Source organism: Lithobates pipiens, unplaced genomic scaffold (genome assembly GCF_037356315.1).
Source record: "Lithobates pipiens isolate NorthernLeopardFrog02 unplaced genomic scaffold, aLitPip1_a1.2 Scaffold_18, whole genome shotgun sequence".
NCBI lineage: Eukaryota > Metazoa > Chordata > Amphibia > Anura > Ranidae > Lithobates > Lithobates pipiens.
In genome coordinates this window covers 99,731,832-99,756,413 of record NW_027507758.1, presented here as the reverse complement: position 1 = coordinate 99,756,413, position 24,582 = coordinate 99,731,832, and positions in this window count along the sequence as shown.

The following is a 24,582-nucleotide window of genomic DNA, read 5'->3' as shown; positions in this document are numbered from 1 at the left end:
ACAGTGCTAATTACTTACCTGTGTCTTCAGTCACATTGCCCTCCACAATGCCTCTTCCCAAGTGATGACTAGTAATTCAGTGCTAGAGTACAGGCTTACCATCAGTCTTTTTTTCAGTTTTTGTGCATGATGTCATCACGTAGTAGCTGTCTTCTCGACTTGAAAGGATCCCGCCACTGATCAGCCAGTGCGAAATGTTTGTATCAAACAGGTAGCAATGTGGACACTCAAAAAATGACCATCCTACTCTGCAGTGAAAAGGTTAGAGGACTTGGGACCCAACATGTCACTTGACCACAGATTTAAGCATGTAAATGCAGATTTTCTTGTTTTTCTTTTTTCTTTTTAACTCAAGGAGGGAGGTGGAGAGTAAAGTTTGTGTGGAAACAGCTGATCAGGGTTCACCCGGCTCCCCCCAACGTCATTGCGCACTGGTACCAGAAGTAGAGGTGCCGCCATTTTTCCTAAGCCTGATCCATTCACTGTGGGATAAATTAAAGAGTTTGTGCTAAAAAAAAAAACAGCATTAAACCATAATTAAGGTACCTACATCCTTAAAAAAAACGATTTCTATTGGAAGAGATTGTGGGCCAATAGGATTTTTCTTGGCACCAACACGGACATTACAATCAATGAAGGTTAAAAATATATGATTTTTATTAAAAAAGAAATTGTTAAAACAACATCGTAAATTAAAAAAATCCCTCTTATACTGCACTATAGTCACAAAAGGTGATGTCAACTTGCGCCACAGAGCTGTTATTACATGAGGGAAGTAGACTGATAGCCAGCCAGTCTTGAGATGTTTACCACTTCTTAAGGAGTATATTAAGGGAAAGAAATCTATGACAAAGAAAACATAATTTACAAATAGACATAATATAATGCTAATAGTGTTAATTCATATGATTTCTATAGTACCTTGAAAAAGTATTTATACCCCTTGACATTTTTCACATTTTGTCATGTTACAACCAAATACTTAAATGTTATTTATTGGGATTGTATGTGATAGACCAACACAAAGTGGCACATAATTGTGAAATGGAAGGAAAATGATAAATGGTTTTCAATTTTATTTAGAAATAAATATCTGAAAAGTGTGGCATGCATTTGTTCCTCCCCCCCCCCCCCCCCCCCCGAGTCAATATTTTGCTGCAAGTCTTTTTGGGTATATCTCCACCAGTTTTTTACATCTAGAGAGTGAAATTTTTGCTCATTCTTCTTCTCAAAATAGTTCAGCTCTGTCAGATTGGTTGAAGAGCATCTGTGAACAGCAATTGCTACAGATTCTCAATTGGATTTAGGTCTGGACTTTGACTAGGCCATTAGCCTAACACATGAATATGCTTTGATTCTAAACCCTTCCATTGTAGCTCTATGTATGTTTAGTGTCGATTACCTGCTGGAAGGCGAACCTCCACCCCAGTCTCAAGTCTTTTACAGACTTTAACAGGTTTTCTTCTAAGATTGCCCTGTATTTGGCTCCTTCCATCTTCCCATCAACTCTGACCAGCTTCCCTGTCCCTGCCGAATCAAAGCATCCCTAAAGCATTATGCTGCCACCACCGTTTTTCACAGTGGGGATAGTGTGTTCAGGTTGATGTGCAGTGCTAGTTTTCCACCACACATAGTGTTTTGCTTTTAGGCCAAGAAATTCTAAATTGGTCTCATCTGACCAGAGCACCTTCTTCCACATGTTTTCTGTGTCCCCCACATGGCTTCTCCCAAACTGCAAATGGGACTTCTTATGGCTTTTTTCTTGCCACTCTTCCATAAAGGCAAGATTTGTGAATTACTAATAGTTGTCCTGTGGACAGATTCTCCCACCTGAACTTTGGATCTATGCAGCTCCTCAAGAGTTACCATGGGCCTTTTGGCTGCTTCTCTAATAATGCTCTCCTTGCCCAGCCCATCAGTTTAGGTGGACGGCCATGTCTTGGTAGGTTTAGAGTTGTGCCATTTTCAGATGATGGCTTGAACAGTGCTCCATAAGATTTTTAAAGCTTGGAATATTTTTCTATAACCTAAGCCTGCTTTAAACTGCTCCTCGACTTTATCCCTCACCTGTCTGGTGTGTTCCTTGGCCTCCATGATTCTTTTTGTTTACTAAGGTTTTCTAACAAACCTCTAATGGGCTTCACAGAACAGCTGTATTTATACTGAGATTAAATTACGTGCAGGTGGACTCGATTTTCTAATTAGATGACTTCTGAAGGCAATTGGTTACACTACACTAGATTTTAGTTAGGGGTATCAGAGTAAAGGGGACTGAATACAAATGCACGCCACACTTTTCAGATATTTATTTGTAAAAAATGTGTTAAACCATTTATCATTTTCCTTCCACTTCACAATTATGTGCCACTTTGTGTTTGTCTATCACATAAAATCCCAATAAAATACATTTACATTTTTGGTTGTAACATGACAAAATGTGGAAAATTTCAAGGAGTATGAATACTTTTTTAAGGCACTGTATATAAATGTTCAAAGGAGCAATGAGATTTTTATATAACTAAGTTTATAAAAAGTTGAACTTACCCTCAGGTGTCAGTCAATGACAAATGCACACAGGGGCACTAGACCAATGTGAAATAAGCCTACACATTATATATTTATGTAAGTGCATACCTAATAAATGTTGTTGCATTTTTTTAATGCTACACTATGGGAGTGTATAACTTATCGTAATCTGAGGGACTGAGTGCCCATTAAAGGGACAGATACCCAGATTGGTGGATAGACTAATGGAGAAGAGAGAATGAGACCTGGATGATCCAATAATTACTTGAAGCATCCTCAGGTGCTTAAGCTCTACAGTGTTGTGAAAAATTATTTGCCCCCTTCCTTATTTTAATTTTTTTTTCATATTTCTCAAACTTAAATGATTCAGATCATCAAACAAATTTTAATATTACACAAACATAACCTGAGTAAATCCAAGATGCAGTTTTTAAATTATTATTTCATTTATTAAGGGAAAAATACAGTTCAAACCTGCCTGGCCCTTTGTGAAAAAAGTAATTGCCCTCTCCCATGCTGAATCATTAATGAACTGTGTTTAACCACAATTTTTTTGGAAAGCTGAGTTAAATTTCACTTGCCACACCAAGGCCTGATTACTGCCAGAAATTTGGGAAAAAAATACTGCGCTAAAGAAATCTCTCAACAATCAGTCTAAATATCTAAAGGCTGCGATTGATACGATGTGATACACACCTATAAAGCATATAAGTCAGGAATTTCAACCGCACTCACAATTACAAAAATCTAAAAAAATATATCTAAAACCTATAACAGAATAATATGTATACACTATAACTAGTCAAAAATTATAATGCAAAAACCCAACTAAGTGAATAATAAAAATATACTCTATAACTCATACAATAATCAAGTGTACAAAAATTTTATATATATATATATATATATATATATATATATATATATATTGTGACAGAGCGAGGCTCTGTCCCTATGAAATTAGAGGTAAAGGAGACACAGAGTTTGCATATCTGCGGACTGCAGGACTACAGAGTGTAGAGTTTAAATGGAGAAAACTGCTCTGTCAGTTTTCTCCAGGTTTTGCTAGCTCCAGATGGGATTCTGTAGTTTGGAGATCCCTGAGAGTTATGGGTGGGACGGGATCTCCAACCCTGTGTCCGGGTCTTGAGGCTAGCGAGCAGGGTGTGTGCCCAGCTGCACACAGCCCATATAACGAGGGGATTTGTGTAGGATGGTGGTGTGTGAGCAGCTTGCTGCTTGAAGCTGTGCATGTCCAAAGCTGTGTGAAGGACTTGAAGCTGTGTGCGTCCAAGGAGCCGTGTGCTGTGTGTCGAAGGGTTGGAAGCTGTGTGCGTCCAAGCAGTTTGTTGGACGGGGCAAGTACCTATAGCAGCAGTACTGCTGAAGAGTAGCCAGGTGGGCTAGCATTTTTGTTCTGATTTTGCTGTATTTAATTTAAGCTTGGACCCCTGCGTGGGATTACTGGATGGACTAATATTTTGTTTTCTTCTAATAAACGTGGGCTACCAGGCCCTTAACCATACACGCCTGACTGATGTGGACTAAAAAAAGGCATCTACCAATTGATCTAATCAGCCCAATGTCACAATATATATATATATATATATATATATATATATATATATATATATATATATATATATATATATATATATATATATATATATATATATATATATATATATATATATATATATATATAAAGTGCTCTAAAAATTATATATAAGCAACAGTTCCTCATAAAGACGTAGTCATGAGCATACAGTGGTAAAGTGCACAGAATTTTTATGAACAATCAAAGATATTATAAATAAAGTGCTCAAAAATTATATATAAGAAAACAGTTCTTCATCAAGATGTAATTGTGGGCATAACAGTCCAATAATCATAAGTGTTTCTTCTCAAGAAATCCTATGCGGGTGCAAGAGAGAGAATTTCCTTCACCAACACCGTGCTGATAAATGGTAAAAATGCGCGCTTACCAAATCCCAGAATCAGAAAGGCATTTGATATCAGGAATCTTAGGGGTCATCACACAGGGACATCACCTAGTTTCCACGTGGTTGGACCATTCATAAAAGGCAAGCAAAGACTCCGATAGCGTAAAACCGTAAACCAAAATCTTTTATTCCATAATAAAAAACATACTCACAAACATAAAGGTCAAATCAGCATTAAGAAAAGGTGGCCGGCAAAGCGAACGCCCAAATGTCACGTGATTTGCGTCAAGCACGTCAAGACCACCCTACGTACGTTTCGCCATATGTGGCGTCGTCTGGGGTATGGCCTGTTTTCTTATATATAATTTTTGAGCACTTTATTTATAATATCTTTGATTGTTCATAAAAATTCTGTGCACTTTACCACTGTATGCTCATGACTACATCATTATGAGGAACTGTTGCTTATATATAATTTTTAGAGCACTTTATATATATATATATATTTTTTTTTTTGTACACTTGATTATTGTATGAGTTATAGAGTATATTTTTATTATTCACTTAGTTGGGTTTTTGCATTATAATTTTTGACTAGTTATAGTGTATACATATTATGGTTTTAGATATAATTTTTTTAGATTTTTATAATTGTGAGCGCGGTTGAAATTCCTGATTACTGCCAGACCTGTTGAATCAATAAATTACATACAGTAAATAGAAGCTGTCTGACAAAGTGAAACACGCTAACAGATCACAAAAAAAGCCACACATCATGCAACAATCTAAAAAATGTAAAAGCAGATTAGAAACAAAGTATGGTACATGTATTGGTCTAGGAAGGATTTCAAAGCCATTTCTAAGGCTTTGGTACTCCAGTAAACCATGCTTGGTCCCTGATTGGGGTGTGTGGGTTACACCTCTTCAGCTCCCGGACAGATCAGTCTCCATGGTCTCCATTTGGGATTAGCTTTTTTCTATTAACCAACCATAATGTAAGTATGGTGTACCTCTCTTGAGGTCACATGCTTCTTCTCTAACCTCTAGCAACAATTTTTTAGATAATCATGCATACATCTACTCCTGAGGAAGCGAGCAGAGCTCGCGGAACGCTTCGAGTACAAAAGATGTTTATGTATAATAATATATTTCTCAAACTGTATCAAGATGTATTACGACTGATGAGGATTTTACGTTCCTTTATGATTATGTCTTTGGAACTGTAATAAATTCTAATTAAATTTACTTTACTTAATCGTTTTGACCTCAGTGATCTACTCATTTAAAGTCCCATGGGCCATTTTTCCTTTTTTGCTATAAATAATTTGGGATGGAGTTGTATCACCTAGGAGGCAGTATCCAGACCGCCCCCTTTCTAATGAACCATGGGAAGAGCCATTATACACAAATGGAGATAACTTGGAACAGTGGTGAATCTCCTGAGGAGTGGACGGCCTACAATAATTATTCCAAGAGCATGACGGTGACTCATCCAGGAGGTCATAAAAGAACCCAGAATAACAGCTAAAGAACAGAAGGCAGGTAAGATCAGTGTTCATGATTCAACAATAAGAAAAAGACTGCGCAAAAATGGCATCCATGGGAGTGTTCCAAGGCAAAGGTCACTGCTGACCAAAAAGAACACAAAGGCTTATCTCACATTTACCAAAAAACATCTTGTTATCCCCAAGACATTTAGGTAAATATTCTGTGGACTGATGAGACAAAAATTTTACTTTTTTGAAAGGTGTGCGTCCCGTTACATCTGGCATAAAACGAATACAGCATTTCAAAACAAGAACTTCATACCAACAGTCAGACATGGTGGTGGTAGTGTGATGGTCCAGGGACTGGTTTGCAGCTTCAGGACCTGGACGACTTACCATAATTGATGGAACCATGAATTCTGAGCTCCACCAGAAAATCCTAAAGGAGGATGCCCGGCCATCAGCTCGTGACCTCAAGCTCAAATGCACTTGGGTTATACAGCAGGACAATGATCTGAAACACAACAGCAAGTCCACCTCCAAATGGTTCAAACAAAGAAAAATGTAGGTTTTGGAGTGGCCTGGTCAAAGCCCTGAATTAAATCCAATTGAGATGCTGCATCATTACCTTACACAGGCCAATCATGCTGGAAAACCCTCCAATGTGGCTGAATTAAAACAATTCTGCAAAGAAGAGAGGGCCAAAATTGCTCCACAGCAATGTGAAAGACTCATTGCCAGTTATCACAAAAGTTTGATTGCAGTTGTTGCCGCCAAGGGTGGCACAACCAGATATTAGGTTTAGGGGGCAATTACTTTTTCACATAAAGGCAGGCAGGTTTGGACAGCTTTTTTGCCTTAATAAATGAAACAATCATTTAAAAACTGCATTTTGTATCTATTCGCGTTATCTTTGTGTAATAATACAATTTTTTGATAATTTAAGTGTGGCAAATATGTAAAAAAAAAAATCTGAAATGGGGCAAATACTTTTTCACAGAATTGTATGTGATGTGGGTCTAAGTTGAAAGTTGAGAGCACTGGTGATAGGTTGGTGGAGCACAGGTGGATTGGTGGTCAGTAGAGTTTGTTCACTAAGAAGATTTGATTCTTCTTTCACCAGTGTGTTGATTTAGAGTAACACAATCACCAACAGACACTTTGTGGTATGGTTATTATTTATAAGAGATTTTATGTATGTGTGTGATTATACATGTACTGTACACGCTAGCTTTTCATTGTGTTTTGGGTGTATGACAGTTTCATCACCACAACACTATATTTGTTTATTTATTTATGTGGTTTAATTGTTTTTCATTTGACACAGAAATTGCAAATCTCGAGAGTGGGCGTGACATCAGAGGGTGTTCTGCAACCCATGACTAAGGCCTTATAGGTTGAAACGCGTCAACCTTTCGTATTTGCGTTTGGTCACTGTGGCTTGTTAATAAATACAACATTTTTTAAGAGCAATCACCAGAGTGCGGATCATCTTTTCTTCATTTCTCCACTCAGCCAACGACTGTGGATCGAGCACCCGGGAGCTCTGCTTTCTGTGTGATGTATGGGTAGTAGCACTGACTTTTTTGTTTATGTTCTGCGACCTAGGCTGGGAAAAGAGAGATCAGTGAGGGAATGTTCTAGAAGAAAGCAGTTGAGAGAGACTTCATCCTGCTGGATACTCCTGGCCGGCTTCCTATCGCTTAGTGTCTAGAGGACAATGCACAGAAGGTGGAGCAGATTCCACCACTTTTTCTGTCTGCTAAAGAGGCCTAAGGAGAACCAAATGCTGTAGTGCCACATGTTTCTCCCAAGCAAGTTCTTTGGCGCTATAGCGAATGTCCTTCAAATTTCTAGAATTGCATTATTTTACTGCAACACAGTACCACCACATCTTCAGCTATCTTTTCATCATATTTGGAGCTAGTGTGAGAAACTGTATTGCTAAAAGAGAGTCTTATAGCTATATACTGAGGATAAAGAAAAACAACTACATTAAGCTGGCCATACATTGTACAAACTTTGTCCAGTTCCTCAGCAAGAGGCTGAAAATCACTCAGTGATTGGCCCTGTAGGCTGACTCCTGTCTGACACCCCTCAACTGAAAAATCAAAGGAGTTAGGAGGAATTTTTTTTAACAAAAGGCGTTGACGTCCAATCAGATGCAGCCACTGTTCAGGCATTTTGACAGCTGGTGTGGCCAACTGTCAAAATTCAATAACCCCAGTGAGTGATTCATTCATCCATGCTGTATATTGTGGATGGAGGACTTCTTTTTTTCTTTCTTTTGGCATGCAGACTGATCAAAAAAGAAAAACACTGGTCAGTTGTTCAGGGCCCCAATGCAGATTCATAAGTTACAAAAAGACATATATAGGACTTGTATTTTCTAGATTGTAAGCTCTAACAAGCAGGTCCCTCTGATACAATACTGAATTTTATTGTAACTGTACCAGCTGCCCTCATGTTGTAAAGTGCTGCGCAAACTGTTGGTGCTATATAAATCCTGAATAATAATAATATTACAGTTATAGAGGGGAGAGTGAATTGGTATATACATTTTGTTGATTCTGATGGCAATATTGTAATTCCACTTGTAAATATTGAACCTGTTGCTCTGTTTTCTTGAATCATTTTACTTATATCAATTTGCAAGCTCACACTGCATAAAGTTGCCTATTATTTACAATTGTCCAATTTACTGTGTCATGGAATTTCCAGGATGGTGGAAGCTGAACCCATATACAGTACTGTACCTATCAAAGCCAACATTTGTGGGTATGCTACAGTAATACAGATAAAGATTGTTGCGCTGACTCAAAAAAATATATAAATAAAAAATAATAAAATAAAATAAATAAAATAGCAGCTCGCACTATATTGCAGGGAACAATATGCACAATATAAACAAAGAAAATGCAGCACACAAAGCAAAAAATATATAAATGCATTTAAAGTAACACATTCATGTGTAAAAGTCCAAAACAGGTACTGAAAGTTCAGTGAATCCACAACAGATCTCCCTCCACCTCATTCAGCAGAGATAAGGATAGTAGGGGTCCCATCACCATCACCCAACACGACAGACCCTTACCATCAGAGCAACGATAATGCACAAATAGAAAAGCCACTTTGCTCCACTACTCCTCACAAGCACTACACTGGAACCAGAAATCTCTCCAATCATGAACAGGTATTAAGATTCCCATACAGTTCAGCAGTCATAGTTTCATAGTTAGTAAGGTTGAATAAAGACACCAGTCCATCCAGTTCGACCTGAGTGAGTGTCTACAATTGTCCCTGTACATCGCACACTCACATCAGTCCCTACCCTCAAAGAGCCCACAATCCAAGGTCCCCATTCATATACTAGGGCCAATTTTGGACAGAAGCCAATTAACCTACCTGCAGTCATGTGGATAGAGAAAAATAACAACGCTCATTGCGCAGATATCTTAAAAACTATGCCCAATTTATTAAGATAAAAAAAATTCCGCTCACATTTAAGTTGATCAAATAGTCAAAACAACTGAAGAGTCCAGCGCTTCAGTGATAGTCGCTGTAGTGCAGTCTGTCCAGGTCCCACGTTAAGCCAGGCTCTGCCCAACGTTTCATCACTCAAAGTGCATCATCAGGGGCATATGTTACAGTACACAGTCATCCATTACACACAAGAAAGGAAATAAAAATACCGTACATAGAATACAAAATCAAACTTCCCAAAATTCAAATTTCATCTAAGTAGCTCAATGAACAAAATTGAGAGTTTAATCATTTTTTTTCGGGTGAAATTTAGTAATCCAAAATCATTTCCCTCATTTTTAAAAAAATACAGAGAGAAAGATAGGCTGGGTAAGGGTTCAAGTAAATTAAATTGTACCCATAATACAAGGAATGAGTGGGTAAAGCTCTACTCGCCTCTGGACAAATAAATATTATAAAGGGAACCAGTGAGAGTTTACTGTGTTTATTGTTTGAAATTATTCTTGCAGTTCATGAGGCTTAATTTTCCCACAAACCCTGGCTTATAGTAATCAGATGGAAAATACAATAGACATTTTAGTGTAATCCAGTTATGAAATACATAGGTAATGCAAGAGATTGTTTGAAAGTCTACTCTACTTGTCATTTCATTTTTTTTGCAATATATAGAAAATTTTATCCTCACAATCATGGTCTTTGAAGACAAATTAAACCATTAATGGATATTATTACGGGTATTAGAGAATTTCAGAAAGCCAGGCCATATACTTGATTCATACATCATTGTTGGCAGGCTTTCATCATATTGGTCCAAAAAGCATCTCTCCTTAATAGTCTAGACAATCAATCATTCTCTCTTTTATCTATTTCTACATGTGCAAAAACTATCATCTTAAATTTTATTTTATTGATGTCATAGTCTTTTTTTTTTTCAAATTGCTGTGATAAAGGCTCAAGGAACCCCTTTCCTTAATAGCTATCACATGTTGTAAGGATCTGTCTTTCAAGCTTCAAATGTTAACTCCAACACAGTGATTACAGGACATGTACTATAAAATCTCTAGTAATTTACATTTTCATTGCAATTATATAACATTTCCTTTACAAAGGGAAAAAAGACTGAAACACTTTACAGCTCATGTAGAAATATACGTTCTATAGTTTTTAGTTATTGTACTGTCCTAGGAGAACAAAGTGTCCAATGACATCAAAGTCTTTTTAACACCTCTCAGACAAATTAGGAGGCCTCATTATATCTGTCAGCAATTTTTTGTTCTTGTTTTGCCAAAATTTTCACAATTTGACCACCAATTTTTCCTGCTTTGTCAACAACTTTTTAAAGACTGCAAAAGAAGATTGAAACATTGCACTAGAGCACGAAAAAAGTTTTGACAAAAATGTAAAAGAGTGAGGAAAAAAAGGCACGACCTTCAATTAATCTCTTTCCCAAACCCAGCTAAAATAATGCATTTTATCCAGTTTTAAATCATATATATTTTCAGAGAGATTTTAGGCAAATAGTCGGTAAAGTAGTATTTTTTTAATAAGAAGAATCTGTAAAAAATGTAGTTTAAATAAGACTGCAGTATAAATTCTAACCTTTTGTTAGAAAATTCTTGATTAGCATTGGACGAACGGTTCGGGTCGAGCAAAAGTTCGACCTGAACATCCCTGTTCGCTCAAATTTGCGGGGTGCTCAGTGGGTTTTTCGCCCGACAAGCACACCACAATGCACTGCGGCCTGCACAGTGCATTCTAAGCCGTGATTGGACAAAGCTTTGTCCAATTAGGGCACAGTGAAAGCTTAATGAGCAGGGTCAACAATCGATGAGACATCAGCTGTCAATGGGCTTCCCCACTGACAGCTGAATAAAAAAAAGAAATGGATCTACATTTTTAAAGGGGGCTTCCAGATTCGGATAAGCCCCCCCCCCCACAGCCCCCCCACCACCACAGCCCAAGTATGGTTCAGGAGAGGGGGGGCGCTTGCCCCTTTCCTGGCCTGCCGGGTTGCATGCTCAGATAAGGGTCTGGTATGGATTTTTGGGGGGCCCCACTCTATTTTTTTTAAATAAATACCAGACCCAAGGGACCTGGTATGGATTGGGGGGAGGGGGCATGTCATTTTTTTCAGATTTTTCTATTGCCGGAATTGGTATTGCAATGTCAGTTTTGTTGCAGTAGATTCTATACACAGATGCACAACTTTACAGGAAGACTAATGGGGCCACCCTGGCACTATATTTAAAGGATTTGTTCATTTTTATTAGAAAAAATAGGTTGCAGTGACTGGCCCTGTTTGTAATGGACTTTATTGGCATTTGCATGAGGCATGGGTAGAGGTCTTCCTTTTATAATTTTATTTTTGTTGTTTCATTAAAATCACTGCTCCTTTAAAAAAAAAACAGTCTTTTTAAAAAAAAAATTTGCATTGATACACGCAGCCCAGGGCAGTACCCGACCCCCATACCCTTTTTATAGCCAATAACTTCAAAGTGAGGGCTTTTGATTTTTCACATTCGGGTCCCATAGACTTCAATGGGGTTCAGAGTTTGGGTCTGAACTTTTGCTATATTCGGTAGTGTTTGATTCCTTGCCCACATCCACCATATTCTGCAAAGTCTGTCTGTCTTTTGGTGTAAGTCCTTATCTGTCATTTTCTGACAGTCTATCTACATATCAGTCTGGATATGGTAATATCTGTGCTATTTTATAGAATTAAAAGGTTCATTAAGATTTAAGTCTACCTGCAGGAGAACACAAGCTTAAAAGTGTCATGATTTCTCAAGTTGCAGAACTGTAAGCCACTTCACCAAATTACATTTATTTATGAATTTTTTAATTTAACGAAACCAATTTATACTGTCATTCACTGTAAAGGATATCATGTGTAGCATTGATCTGCACTCATGCAGCCTAAGACATGGATAAACTTTCATTCCTAATGAGAGCTGAGACATTTTGAAAAATGTTTAAAGATCCAAAACATGACACTTACATCAATACATCAATACATCATGGTCTTTTTAAATGCTGAGGTTACAATACCATGACAAATTATAGTTCAGCCTCAATTCTTAATACAGGACTGGAATGTGAGGGTTAGTGTGCAGAAAAGGTGCATAATGAAAGTAAAATGTTAATTCCTCAAATGGGTCACCGGCTACTGGGGGTCTCATCTCAGCTGTGCTTCACATAGTCTCAGTTTGTACAGAGTGAAAGCAATCAAATAACTTTTGATGTTTTTTTTATGGATAGAGACCGAGATTTAAGTGCAAAGTGTATTTTGGAAATGGAAGAGAAACAAGAAAATAATGAATTTTATACTGTATATGTATGGATATATATATATATATATATATATATATATATATATATATATATATATATATATATATATAGGGGTTGGATAAAAATCTAGAAGCACTACATGATTTGCAGGTGTAAAAGCGACACTAGACACACCAAACTGGGTTAATATTGGCTGTGGCCCTGTTTATTGTTTTTCACAAATATAAACAATTAACAATTCACCATAACCCAATAAATACTTTAAATAAAATCAGCCAACATCAGTGGGGTGCTCTTCAAATAGCCCTCTGACGACTGGCAAAGACCCCCTCAGCCTCCTGCATAAATACGGGTATTGAGAATTTTTGGAATGTTCTGGGGGTCAGGTGACCTATCCTAGAGGACCTCCCAGAATATCCAGAACATTCCTAATCAACTAACCTTTTTTTTTGACCTTTCACAAAATCCCAAATCAATCAATCAATGGGGGATTTGAGACTCCTACCGCCACCATCCTTCGAGACACTTAGCTAACAGGTGGGCAGAATCACTTTCGCCATTCACTGTGTGCGCTGCTAATAATACAGAGTCATGTCAGAGCTTATTCAATTTAAAAGAGGGCCTGCTAGTTGGTACTTCTGTAACTGAAGTTGCCAATTAATTATCAAAGAGTATGACGGCATATACAGTTTCCAGGAAAACATCTGATAAGCATAAGTGTGGTTGACATGGTCAACTGACCGAAAGAGACAAAATGCCACCCGTCACCTGAACCCGCCCCCCTCTGACGCAAGGGGAAACCCAGGCTTCCCCAGTGACGTGTGGGTGACCCCACCCCTCTGATGTAACGGAAACCTGTGTTAGATCAGAGGGGGCGGGGTCACCCGCACATCACTGGGGAAGCCCGGGTTTCCCCTTGCGTCAGAGGGGGCGGGGTCAGGTGACAGGTGGCCCCATCCTCCTCAGCTAAAACCTATCAGGCTGCCGGGATTCCCGTGGTGTCTCCAGTGGAGACAGGATGCGCTGTGCTGGACATCATCGGGAGAGATCACCCATCACTGGCCCCTGGAGAAGAGATCACCCATCTCTGGATACTAAGAGTGGATTACAACCGCTGGAATCTTTTTTTATTTTTTTATTTTTAATAAAGGACTTATCCCAACAGTGTCCATGTTTTTTAACAATTTTTTAAATTTTCTTTGTAAAATGGTAGTGGTACAATGTACCCATTACCATTTCAAACAGGGAGGGCCAGGATCTGGGGGTCCCCTTGTTAAAGGGGGCTTCCAGATTCTGATAAGCCCCCCGCCCACAGACCCCCACAACCACCGGCCAGGGTTGTGGGGATAAGGCCCCTGTCCCCATCAACATGGGGACATGGTGCTTTGAGGGGTCACAGACCCCCAAAGCATCCTCCCAATGTTGAGGGCGTGTGGCCTGGTACAGTTCAGGAGGGGGGGCGCTCTCTCGTCCCCCCTATCCCTGCAGCCTGCCAGGTATCATGCTCGAATTAAGGGTCTGGTAGGGATTTTTGGGGGGAACTCCACGCCATTTTTTTTTCATTTGGCATGGAGTTCCCCGATATTTTGTTATGTTTTTTTATGTTTTTTTTATTTGATGTGGGATTCCTCTTAATATCCATACCAGAACTAAAAGGCCTGGTAATTGAATTTGGGGTGAACCTCGCGCATTTTTTTTTTTTTTTATCAATGACTTTCAATGACTGTTCTCTGTATTATGGGGAGCTGACAATTCATTATAGCCGCGAGTGCTTTTAAATGACTTTTTTTCCTGCAGAAATGACACTTTGTGCAGGGACAGTTCTAAGCATGGGAACATGCACCCCTTTATAGGTGTCAGGAATCCGCCCGTTCCGTGCGATCGGCTCTCCATACGCGCACGCGCGCTCGTGCCGCGGGTCGTCGTGGGCACGAGCGCCTTCCGACGCGCGCGGGTGCACGTCATTCGTATGTGCGCGCGGTACACGCACGCACGGGCGAGCGTTAGCACGATTGGCGCCAGTGGCCCTTTTTAAAGGCACAGCTGCAGGGGTTCTGTGCTGTCTCGTCTGCAGCTTGTACCCGAAGTTACCTGCTATTCTGCTTGAACCTTATCTGATACCTGACCTGGTTCCGTCTGACCTTGCTGATCTCTCCTGCTCCGACCCCGGCTTGTTTGACCCTTCTTGGACTGATTCTTGTTGCCGAACCTCTGCTTGTACCTGATCCCTCTGCTGGCTCCTGCTTGTTCCTGTGTCTGCTACTTCCTCATCCTGAGATCCAGCCATCCTGATCCCACAGTCCGTGGTCTTCTCCCAGCTGCCTTCTTGCTACAGAGAGCTCCGCTCCAAGAGGATCCTCATCTACCTGGCATCTGCTGCTGCACCTGGCTGGACTCTCCTACCCCGCTGCGCTCCGGTCTCCCTGTTCCCATTCCAGTGAGACCAGAACCAGAGCCGTAAGAGAGGTCCCCTTCCACTAAGTCAGACTCTCTATCTGAAGATCATAACAATAGGCATACTATACTATACTAATGAAATTTAAAGGAATATTACACTTTTATTGTTTCACTTTAAGCATTATTAAAATCACTGCTCCTGAAAAAACTGCAATTTTTAAAAGTTTTTTTTGCATTGATACATGTCACCTGGGGCAGGATCCGGGTCCCCAAACACTTTTTAGGACAATAACTTGCATATTAGCCTTTAAAATTAGCACTTTTGATTTCAAACGTTCGAGTCCCATAGACTTTAATAGGGTTCTAAAGTTCACGCAAATTTTAGGTCTGTTCGCAGGTTCTGGTGCAAACCGAACCAGGGGGTGTTCGGCTCATCCCTAGTCAACAACATACTAACAGAAATAGAGGAGAGAGCAATGGCCAATGTCCCTCAGATCCCAGAATTTTACTTAGAGACCATATCACTAGATAATTAATTTTATAAATTCTATAAAGCCTTCCTTGTATAGCCTTGAGACTGCTGTAGGTTACCACCATCTTAGATGTGATGTCAGCATCCTCAGCAGATTCAGAGCTGTCGCTCAATTGACAGTTAAATGATAGTTATAGTATTTAGTTAGTATAGCTATAGTATTCTCCTTCACTCCTCTTCCAGCAGCTACATAAAATATTAAGAAGGTAGGTAAAAAGAAAAGCGCGAATTAGCACAGAGGTCAATTAGATAGAAGAGTAAAGGGCTATGGCGTGCAAGAAGGGAGGAAGCTATGCTAGATAATTAAATCTTCCTGGAGTCATCAATTTTTAATTGAAAGGTACATTGCAAGTGAATACAAAAATATTCATGGGAAGGAAAAATACTGCAAGTAAGCACTTCAAGTACTTGATTGTTCTGTCCTTTCACATGCAATTTTTCAAGTTGGTGAGAGGGTATCTTTAAAATGCATCTGGGGCAACTGCAAGTCAGTACTTTAGATACTTTCCAATACCTCCATGCACCTTTCTTATTTCCAGAGTACCCTGTTACCCAGGACACACTTCAGCCTCTTCACTCTTCAACATTTCAACTAGATCTCGTTTTGGTCTTGGCCTGCCACCTTCTGATGTGACAAATGGCTGCTCTGACCATAAGGGAGATGGGGGGCATTTTTCTTAGTTACACCAGAACAGTGGCCTACATCGAGATTTGCAAGTAACAAAGCTTAGATTGTATATGCCCTGTACATATATAATAATTGAATTATCTATGTACAAAAGGGCAGCATTTTGCTCCTGGCATCCCATAGCTGAATAAAAACAAAAGATTATAGGCAGTAATAATTGTTAGTTAAAGACAATGGGGCCTAGGCTACCTAAGCTAGAAAAGCAACAGATATGTTATATATGGCAAGAAATGGCAAGAAATATAGATGACATTCAGTGATGCTGATATGTGGCTTCAAGGTTCATGTGACATTCAAATCTTTTTTTTTTATATTAAAATATCATATTCTGTTCAATGAACTATTTAATATAATGTAAATCCTAATCAAAGCAACCCTTCTCATCATTAACCAGAATCCATGCCAACATATTCTGACCTAGCTGTATTTTTTAATTCAAAGATAATCCAGAATGAAAGATACCTTCACGAGTTACTACTATTTTATATTCAAAAATTTTTTGTTTTGCAGATACCCTATATTTTGAATGTTTCCATTAATTCCTTAATAATTAGCTATTCCACATCTCTAAACAGAAATGGGCAAATAAATGTGATACAACCATTTCCTTGATCCTGCAATCCAATCCAATTTTTTTCATAAGGCTGATGTCTCCAATGTTCGAACTGGAAGGCCATCAGATTCCCATGGCATAAACCCTACATTGTCCTTGTTAATCAATTAGCTCATCCAGCAATATTAAAAACAATATAACTCTTTAGGGTTCCCCCCATGCTGTAGTGACTTATGCCGCGTACACGCGACCGGACTTTCTGACAGACTAGGTCTGACGGTCTTCCTGATGGACTTTCGGCAGACTTCCGACAGACTTTCCGAACAAACGGACTTGGACACACACAATCACACCAAAGTCCGACGGATTCGACCGCGATGACGTACGACCGGACTAGAATAAGGAAGTTCATAGCCAATAGTTGCCCTAGCGTCAGTTTTCGTCCGTCGGACTAGCATGGAGACAAACTGATTTTTCGACCGGACTAGAGTCCGTCGGAAAAATTTGAAACATATTCTAAATCTAAAGTCCATCAGATTTTTTGACAACAAAGGTCCGATGAAGCCCACACACGATTTGTGACGTCGGACCTTTGCTGTCGAAAAGTCCGGCCGTGTGCACACAGCATTAGGATCCTGAAGGAGGACCTTTTCTAAGACCCCTTTCACACTGGGGCGCTTTACCGGCACTACAGCGCTAAAAATAGCGCCTGCAAAGCACCCTGAAACAGCCGCTGCTTTGTTTCCAATGTGAAATCCCAGAGGTCCATAAAGACATGGATGAGCGAGTTTGGTGGAGGAACTTGACTGGCCTGCACAGAGTCCTGGCCTCAACCCAATAGAACACCTTTGGAATGAATTAGAGCGGAGACTGAGAGCCACGCCTTCTCACCCAACATCAGTGCCTTACCTTACAAATGCCCTTCTGGAAAAATGGTCAAACATTTTCATAGACACACTGCTACACCTTTGTGGACATCCTTCCCAGAAGAGTTGAAGCTGTTATAGCTGCAAAGTGTTGGCTAACTCAATATTAAACCCTATGGACTAAGACTGGGGTGTCATTAAAGTTCATGTTCGTGAAAAAACAGGTGTCCCAATACTGTGTTATGTAGCCGCTCGGTCCCACCCACCCCCTACATCAACACTGAATTCTGACAGCTCCTTTCTCTCTCTGCATTCAGTTATATTACATGACATTGTCACACACTGAGTGGATATTACAATCCCCAATATCTGCTCAATGTGATAATGTCTTACAGGCAGCGTGGGGTACATATTGCTTGGCTGCAGTCATGAAGCATTTCACAGCAGCATTTTCTAGGGAGACATCCAGCATGGGGCTACACAAACACTGAACGGGTGATTAGGGTGTGCTCAGGCACACCCAGCACACCCCGTGCGCACCCCTATGGCCCTGATCATACATTATAAAAAATAAGGGGAAATCTGTTCTATGGAGTCACAAACTGCTATAAAACCTGATGCAAATTGTAACTCTTCCCAAGTGTATTTAAAACTAACAATAAAAAAATGTAGCTGGAGATGGCCTTTAAAGTACTGACACTGTAGAATTTGCTCATGAATTGATGATGGCGGATGGGTTCACTAATATCCAGCAACAAATCTTATGGATTATTGGTGGCTCCTCATAACTCTGTCATACACAGGTTAGCATGGCAAATTAGCATGGAAAATAATCCAAAAAAAATGCAAACAATATCTGCCTGGCAAAAAAATGTCTTAGGAAAAACCTCTGATGTGTTTTTCACATGTGTCTGTTTGAAATGATATCAAGTTAGCACTTAAAAACCTAAGGTTTTTCTCTTTGTTCCCATTCCCTTTTACTTGGAATGAAATGTATTTTTAGCAAAACACATCATTCCACAGTCAAGGACAGACATGCGGTAAACACGGTAAATAATATCCCATCCAGCGAGGCTTTGACTGCTTTACAACTCAGCAGAAGGGAATAGCTTGCTATGCAGTCAACCACCTTTTGTTAATTAGGGGGTTTTATTTAGAGAGGTGGTAAGCTGTATCACAGGAGATAGAAAAATATATGAGTGACAACAGAAAAAAGACCAAGTGATCCATCAAGTCTGCTTATTTTTTTTATATATGTCATAATATACAGAGTATATAGCTAGAAAGGTTGTCCCTTATGAATGACATATTTTACAATAGGTGAATGGAATTGTCACTTGTGCACAACAGAAGTGAGCAAAGGAATGAACAATGGTGTAAACAGTGATCCATTCCCCTGTATTGTATAGCCGCCAATATCCCTTCTTATACTCAACTCTATTCCATCAGAATAATACCAGCTCAATTCATCCGTAGTTGTCAATAGATATGATCAAAAAGTGCACAGTGATGATATGACTGAACGTCTATCTGAAGAAGCTATAAGGCCCCTTTCACATGTGTGGACTGTATGTCCGTATTTCATCCATCCGTTTGCGGATGAAATATGGACATACATGCATCCCTATGGGATAGCGGGTGTCAGCAGATGAACATCCGCTGACACCCGATATCCGCTATGGCCCGATTCTGCAGACGGAGGAAAATCCATTTTTCTATCCGTCTGCAGATGGTCCATGTTCATCTGATCCCCCATAGGGGAGAGCAGAGATCTGACAGGGCAGTCCCTGCACAGTGTGCAGGGACCTCACTGTGATCCGCCGGCTCAGCAGGGATCAACGGAGAGATCCCCGCTGAGCAACTGGATGTTTACGGGGAGGATCATTACGGATCCGTCCCATGTGAAAGGGGCCTAAGATGGAAAATCTGGTGCAGCTCTGCATAGAAACCAATCAGCTTCCAGGTTTCATTGTCAAAGCTTAATTGAATAAGCTGAATGTAGAAGCTGATTGGCTACCATGCACAGACAGCCGCACCAGATTTTGCACTCTTCAGTTTTAGTAAACCAGCCCCTATGGAGTTAAAGCGGAGGTTCACACAAAAATTGAACCTCCGCTTTTTGGAACCCTCTCCCCCTCCAGTGGCACCTTTCGGGGGGGGGGGGGTTGCAGATACCTGTACAAGACAGGTATTTGCAGCCACTTCTATGCCTCTCCACCCCCCCAGTCTGCTGGGAAACACATAGGTCACAGAGACAGCAGGGACCATCCGGATTGCGCAGCGTGACTCGCGCATGCGCAGTAGGGAATCGGGAATAAAAGGTGCAAGACAATAAAGATGGCGGCAGCAGCACCCGAGAGCCGATCAACAGATTGGCTACAGGTGAGGACATTGCGGGTGCCCTGGATGGGTAAGTGTGCATATTTTAAAAATCAGCAGCTGCAGTATTTGTAGCTGCTGACTTGGCGGACCTCCGCTTTAAAAGAAAAGTATGTTGTTTTTTTTCCCAGATGCATTCTTACCTAGGTGGATGCTGTATCTGTACCCTGCTGCCTCTGCACTGAGAACAGAGCGATCTAACATCGCCAATGGCTGGGTTCTCACAGCTCTCTGCTCTGCCCCCCCCCCCTCCCCCTATACACACATACGCACGCTCACTGGAGTGCTGAGCTGTGGAGGGAGCTCACTGAGTGCCTGAGATGGGTATCAGTCCAGGCACCCGGCGGATCCAGACTTTCATTCTATGAATAGTGTAGAACCCACTGATAATGGGGTACTTTGAAGCAGTAGTAGGCTTAAGCACTATATGGCCAAATGGTGTGACCAAATCCCCTTATTTTTGCTTATTTGCTGAATATGTTCAGGTGCTTTAAATAGCCTTGCAGGATTTAAATGTCATTTTTGTATGTGTGCGCTGTAATTTCTTGTTCTGTTTGTATGGTCTTATAGCAGCACCATCTTTAATGTAATGCTTTTTTTAGGGTGTGCCCCCCAAGTCTTTGTTTATTTTCAGGATGACTGGGATCCTGGACTGTTATCCATGACGTCAGCAGAGAATAGACTTCAGTCCGCTCTCTGCTGAAAACGGGTCACAGGAGTGCAAAAGGAATTACACTCCTGTGACCCATAGGAGAAGCCCAGCCCAACAAGCTCAGACTGGACTTCTCCTTTAAAGCGGTTGTATAGTGTTTTTTTTTACTTTTACCTACAGGTAAGCCTATAATAAGGCTTACCTATAGGTAAAAAAAAATATCTCCTAAACCTTGGTTTAGGAGATATTCCCCTCGCAATGAGCCGCTGACTGCAGCGGCGCATGCACACAGGGGATTTTCGGCTGAAAGCCCGGCAAGCGCGGGAGTGACGATATCGCAGCTCCGGCCACTCACAGCGCCGGAGCCGCAATACCCGAAAAGACACACAGAGGAAACATGTCAGCTCCCTCGGCGTGGATCGGGCAAGATGTCGGGGGCTCGTTCTAAGGTAAGTATTTCATAATGAGCTAGTATGCGGTGCATACTAGCTCATTATGCCTTTTCCCTTGCAGGTCTAAAAAAAATAAAAAAATGTCAGCGGGTTTACTCCCGCTTTAATGGAGACAACTATGCTCTTCACTTTGCAAGGTAATGATCACTTTGGTTTGCTTAGTGAATGTGTTGAAAATGTAATTTATAACAAATACCCAGTTATGTGCAAGGAAAGAAAAGAAAGAAAAAAACAGTATTCTTGCTATGTAATTGGATAATGGAAGTTAGCAGAGTCTCCCCTTATTCACTAAGCTAAGCAGCCTATTTGCATTTAGTAAATCAACCCCATTGAGTGAATAACTATTGGGGCTGATTCACACCTGGAATCACACAGGAGCATGCTCTATTTTTTTGAATTGGCTAAAAATTGCACTTGATCACACCAAAAAGCACTAAAGAAACAAAAAGAAAAAAAAGCCCTGCAAACAGATTGCACTGAGGTACTGTGCAGTCAGGTGCGGGCAAACACTGCATTTGCCATCTGTGTTTGGGGTGTCATTAGGATTCATTTGACACTCACAGCATGGCAGGCTGCACACAGTGCTAGAAATGCCCGCGGAGCACTGGTTTCCCATGCCACGTCCTGGTGTGAACCAGCACTCAATGCTGTTGCTGGTTATTGTCTCTTCTGATGTAGGTTCATGCATTTTAGTCCTAAATATAATAAATGAAGAACACAAAGATAAACTAAACCAATATACATTTTCTTTAACCAATGCATAACTTTATTAAATAAGGGCTTTTCATATCTGCCCACACAAAGCCCTTGTACACACGGTCTGAGAATCCGTCGGAATGTGTCCTAACGGACCGTGTTGTCGGATAATCCGACTGTGTGTGGTATGCATCGGACTGATTCCGTCAGAATATCCGTTGGACCCAATTTTCCAACTTGTTGGAAATATTTTCCGACAAACTGGTCCGATCGGACATACTCCGATCATGTGTGGAGAATTTTGATCGGACCAAGTGCCACGCATGCTCAGATCAAATTCCTACATCAAAGCTATTGGCTACTAGCCTGAATGTAGTCCCATCGAAACAAAATTATGTCATCACGCTCTGATTTTTCGACAACTTTGTCCGACTGTGTGTATGCAACAGTTTCGGACAAGATCCGACGGACAAAATCCGACGGATTTGGTTGTCGAAATCTCCGACCGTGTGTACAGGGGCTAACACTTTAAAGAATAAGTTCACCTTTTGTAAAAAAAAATAAAAAAATAAAAAAAGAAATGCACATGATTTAGAAGGTAAAAAAAATGTGCATTTGGTATTTTTTCCACTGTAACCTGTAAGGCATTGCACCCGCAATCAGTAGATCACAGGAGCAATATCAGGCTCCTGCAGACACTCAATTTAGCTGTCTGCCTGTACCTTCCATACAGGCAGACAGTTACAGAATTGCAGCAAGAATTAATAAATTGCAAGAGCACTCATCCTCACAGTTCATTGAGAACTATAAGTTGTCTGTCACAGTGGAAGATGGGACTTGTAGTTCATCCATTCACAGATCTGTGTGAATGATTTATGGGGCTGCCTGGACAGAGCCCCGCACAGTTATGCTTTTTTTAAATTGCGACAGCGAGTGTGGCAAATGGATCCCCAATCCACTGTCACAGTGGGGGATCAGACTGAAGTACAGTAACATGCTATGTTACACCTTATATATGAGTGTAATGTAATATGTTACAAAACGTGAACCTATCCTTTAAAGTGATTGTAAACCCCATTCATGAAATTTGACTTAGGCACATATATCTGTAGTGTTTACTTATCTCTCTCCAAAGTTCTAAGTGTCATTGCTTTCTTCTGGTCCATTCCTTTGTTATCAGCAGAGTCACTTCTGACAAGTTCTCAGACACACGAGATAACAGCAGCTGAAAATTTGTGTTGGGGAGGAGGCTTAGAGGTAGATAAGCAGAGAGCTTGTCTATTCACAGTACAGCTCTGCATGTTCCTTCGTTCCTCTGCTTATGTGGAGAGGGGGGGGGGTGTCCCTTTCCTCTATTCAACTCACACATAGTGTAAGCCCAGACTCCACACCCACTGCTGAATGAGGGAGCACGGTTTATAACACAAAAATAAAATAAAACAGGATCCTGCGAGCCACCCCTAACTAGATGCTAAAAATGACAGAGAAGCTGTTAGCGTTAAAGACGTCAGATAAATCGTGCAAAAATAATGATGCAAAAATAATTTAATTAGTTAATTAATATTAATTAAATAAATAAAATATATACGCTGCGCTACCAGTATTTTGTGTAATGAACACTCTGTCAATGAAGATGCCAAAATGTATACATTACTGTTAAATAATGAAATAATTTAAATATATAACTATAATGGATAACTGTCTAAATGATCAGTGAATATGTGAAACTATTTAAAAAGATAAAAAATATAAATGCATATAAAAGTCACTACTTAATCCAAAGTGCTCCTATGCAAGGTAGGGTTCAAAATAATATGTGAATTAATCATAAAATCAAAAGTGCTCATAACTGATAAACAACTGTGTCACTGGCAATCCTGCCAAAAAAGGTCCATATATCACAAAACTAAGAGGATTGTTCGTATATATCACAGTGCTAATGCATAAATATATGGTATCCATATGCATTACTGATGACCGTGGTGTGAAAAATCCATATATCTATAGCAATTCAAAAGGTGATTCAAAACATGCGATGGTGTGATCACTCAGGTGCTCCCCTTAGGTAGTGAACTCTTACCTTGGAGCGTGCGATTTAGCAGTTAAAGTGGTGTTTCACTGAAAAAATATACATGAATGTTCCTAAAATTTTTGGGGAAAAAATGTTTTTTTTTACTCACCTCTTAATGGCTGTTGCTAGGGGGTCCCTCTTAGTCTGCCTCCTTAAGTGCCTGGGCTCTAGACGTCACTTCCCCTCGGCGCAGAAAAGGCTCAGGTCTGCCCCTTCCCTCTTGTCAATCATCTGGGACACGTAACAGGTCCCAGATGATTGCGCGGCCAATCACGGCATGTGACGCCGCACGCCCATGCGCAGTGGGTGCCCGGATTTGAAGCCACAGCCGGGTGCCCACAGTTACAATGCCAGCGCCTCCGAACTCAGAGGGAGACGAGCGGGGCTTCGATCCCCTTCATCGCTGGACCCTGGGACAGGTAAGTGTCCGATTATTAAAAGTCAGCAGCTGCAGTATTTGTAGCTGCTGACTTTTATTTTATTTTTTATAATGGGAACACCTCTTTAAGCTCAGTCAGTGCACGCATGTGAACAACCTCTGGGCACTTTAATGGTGACAGAATCCT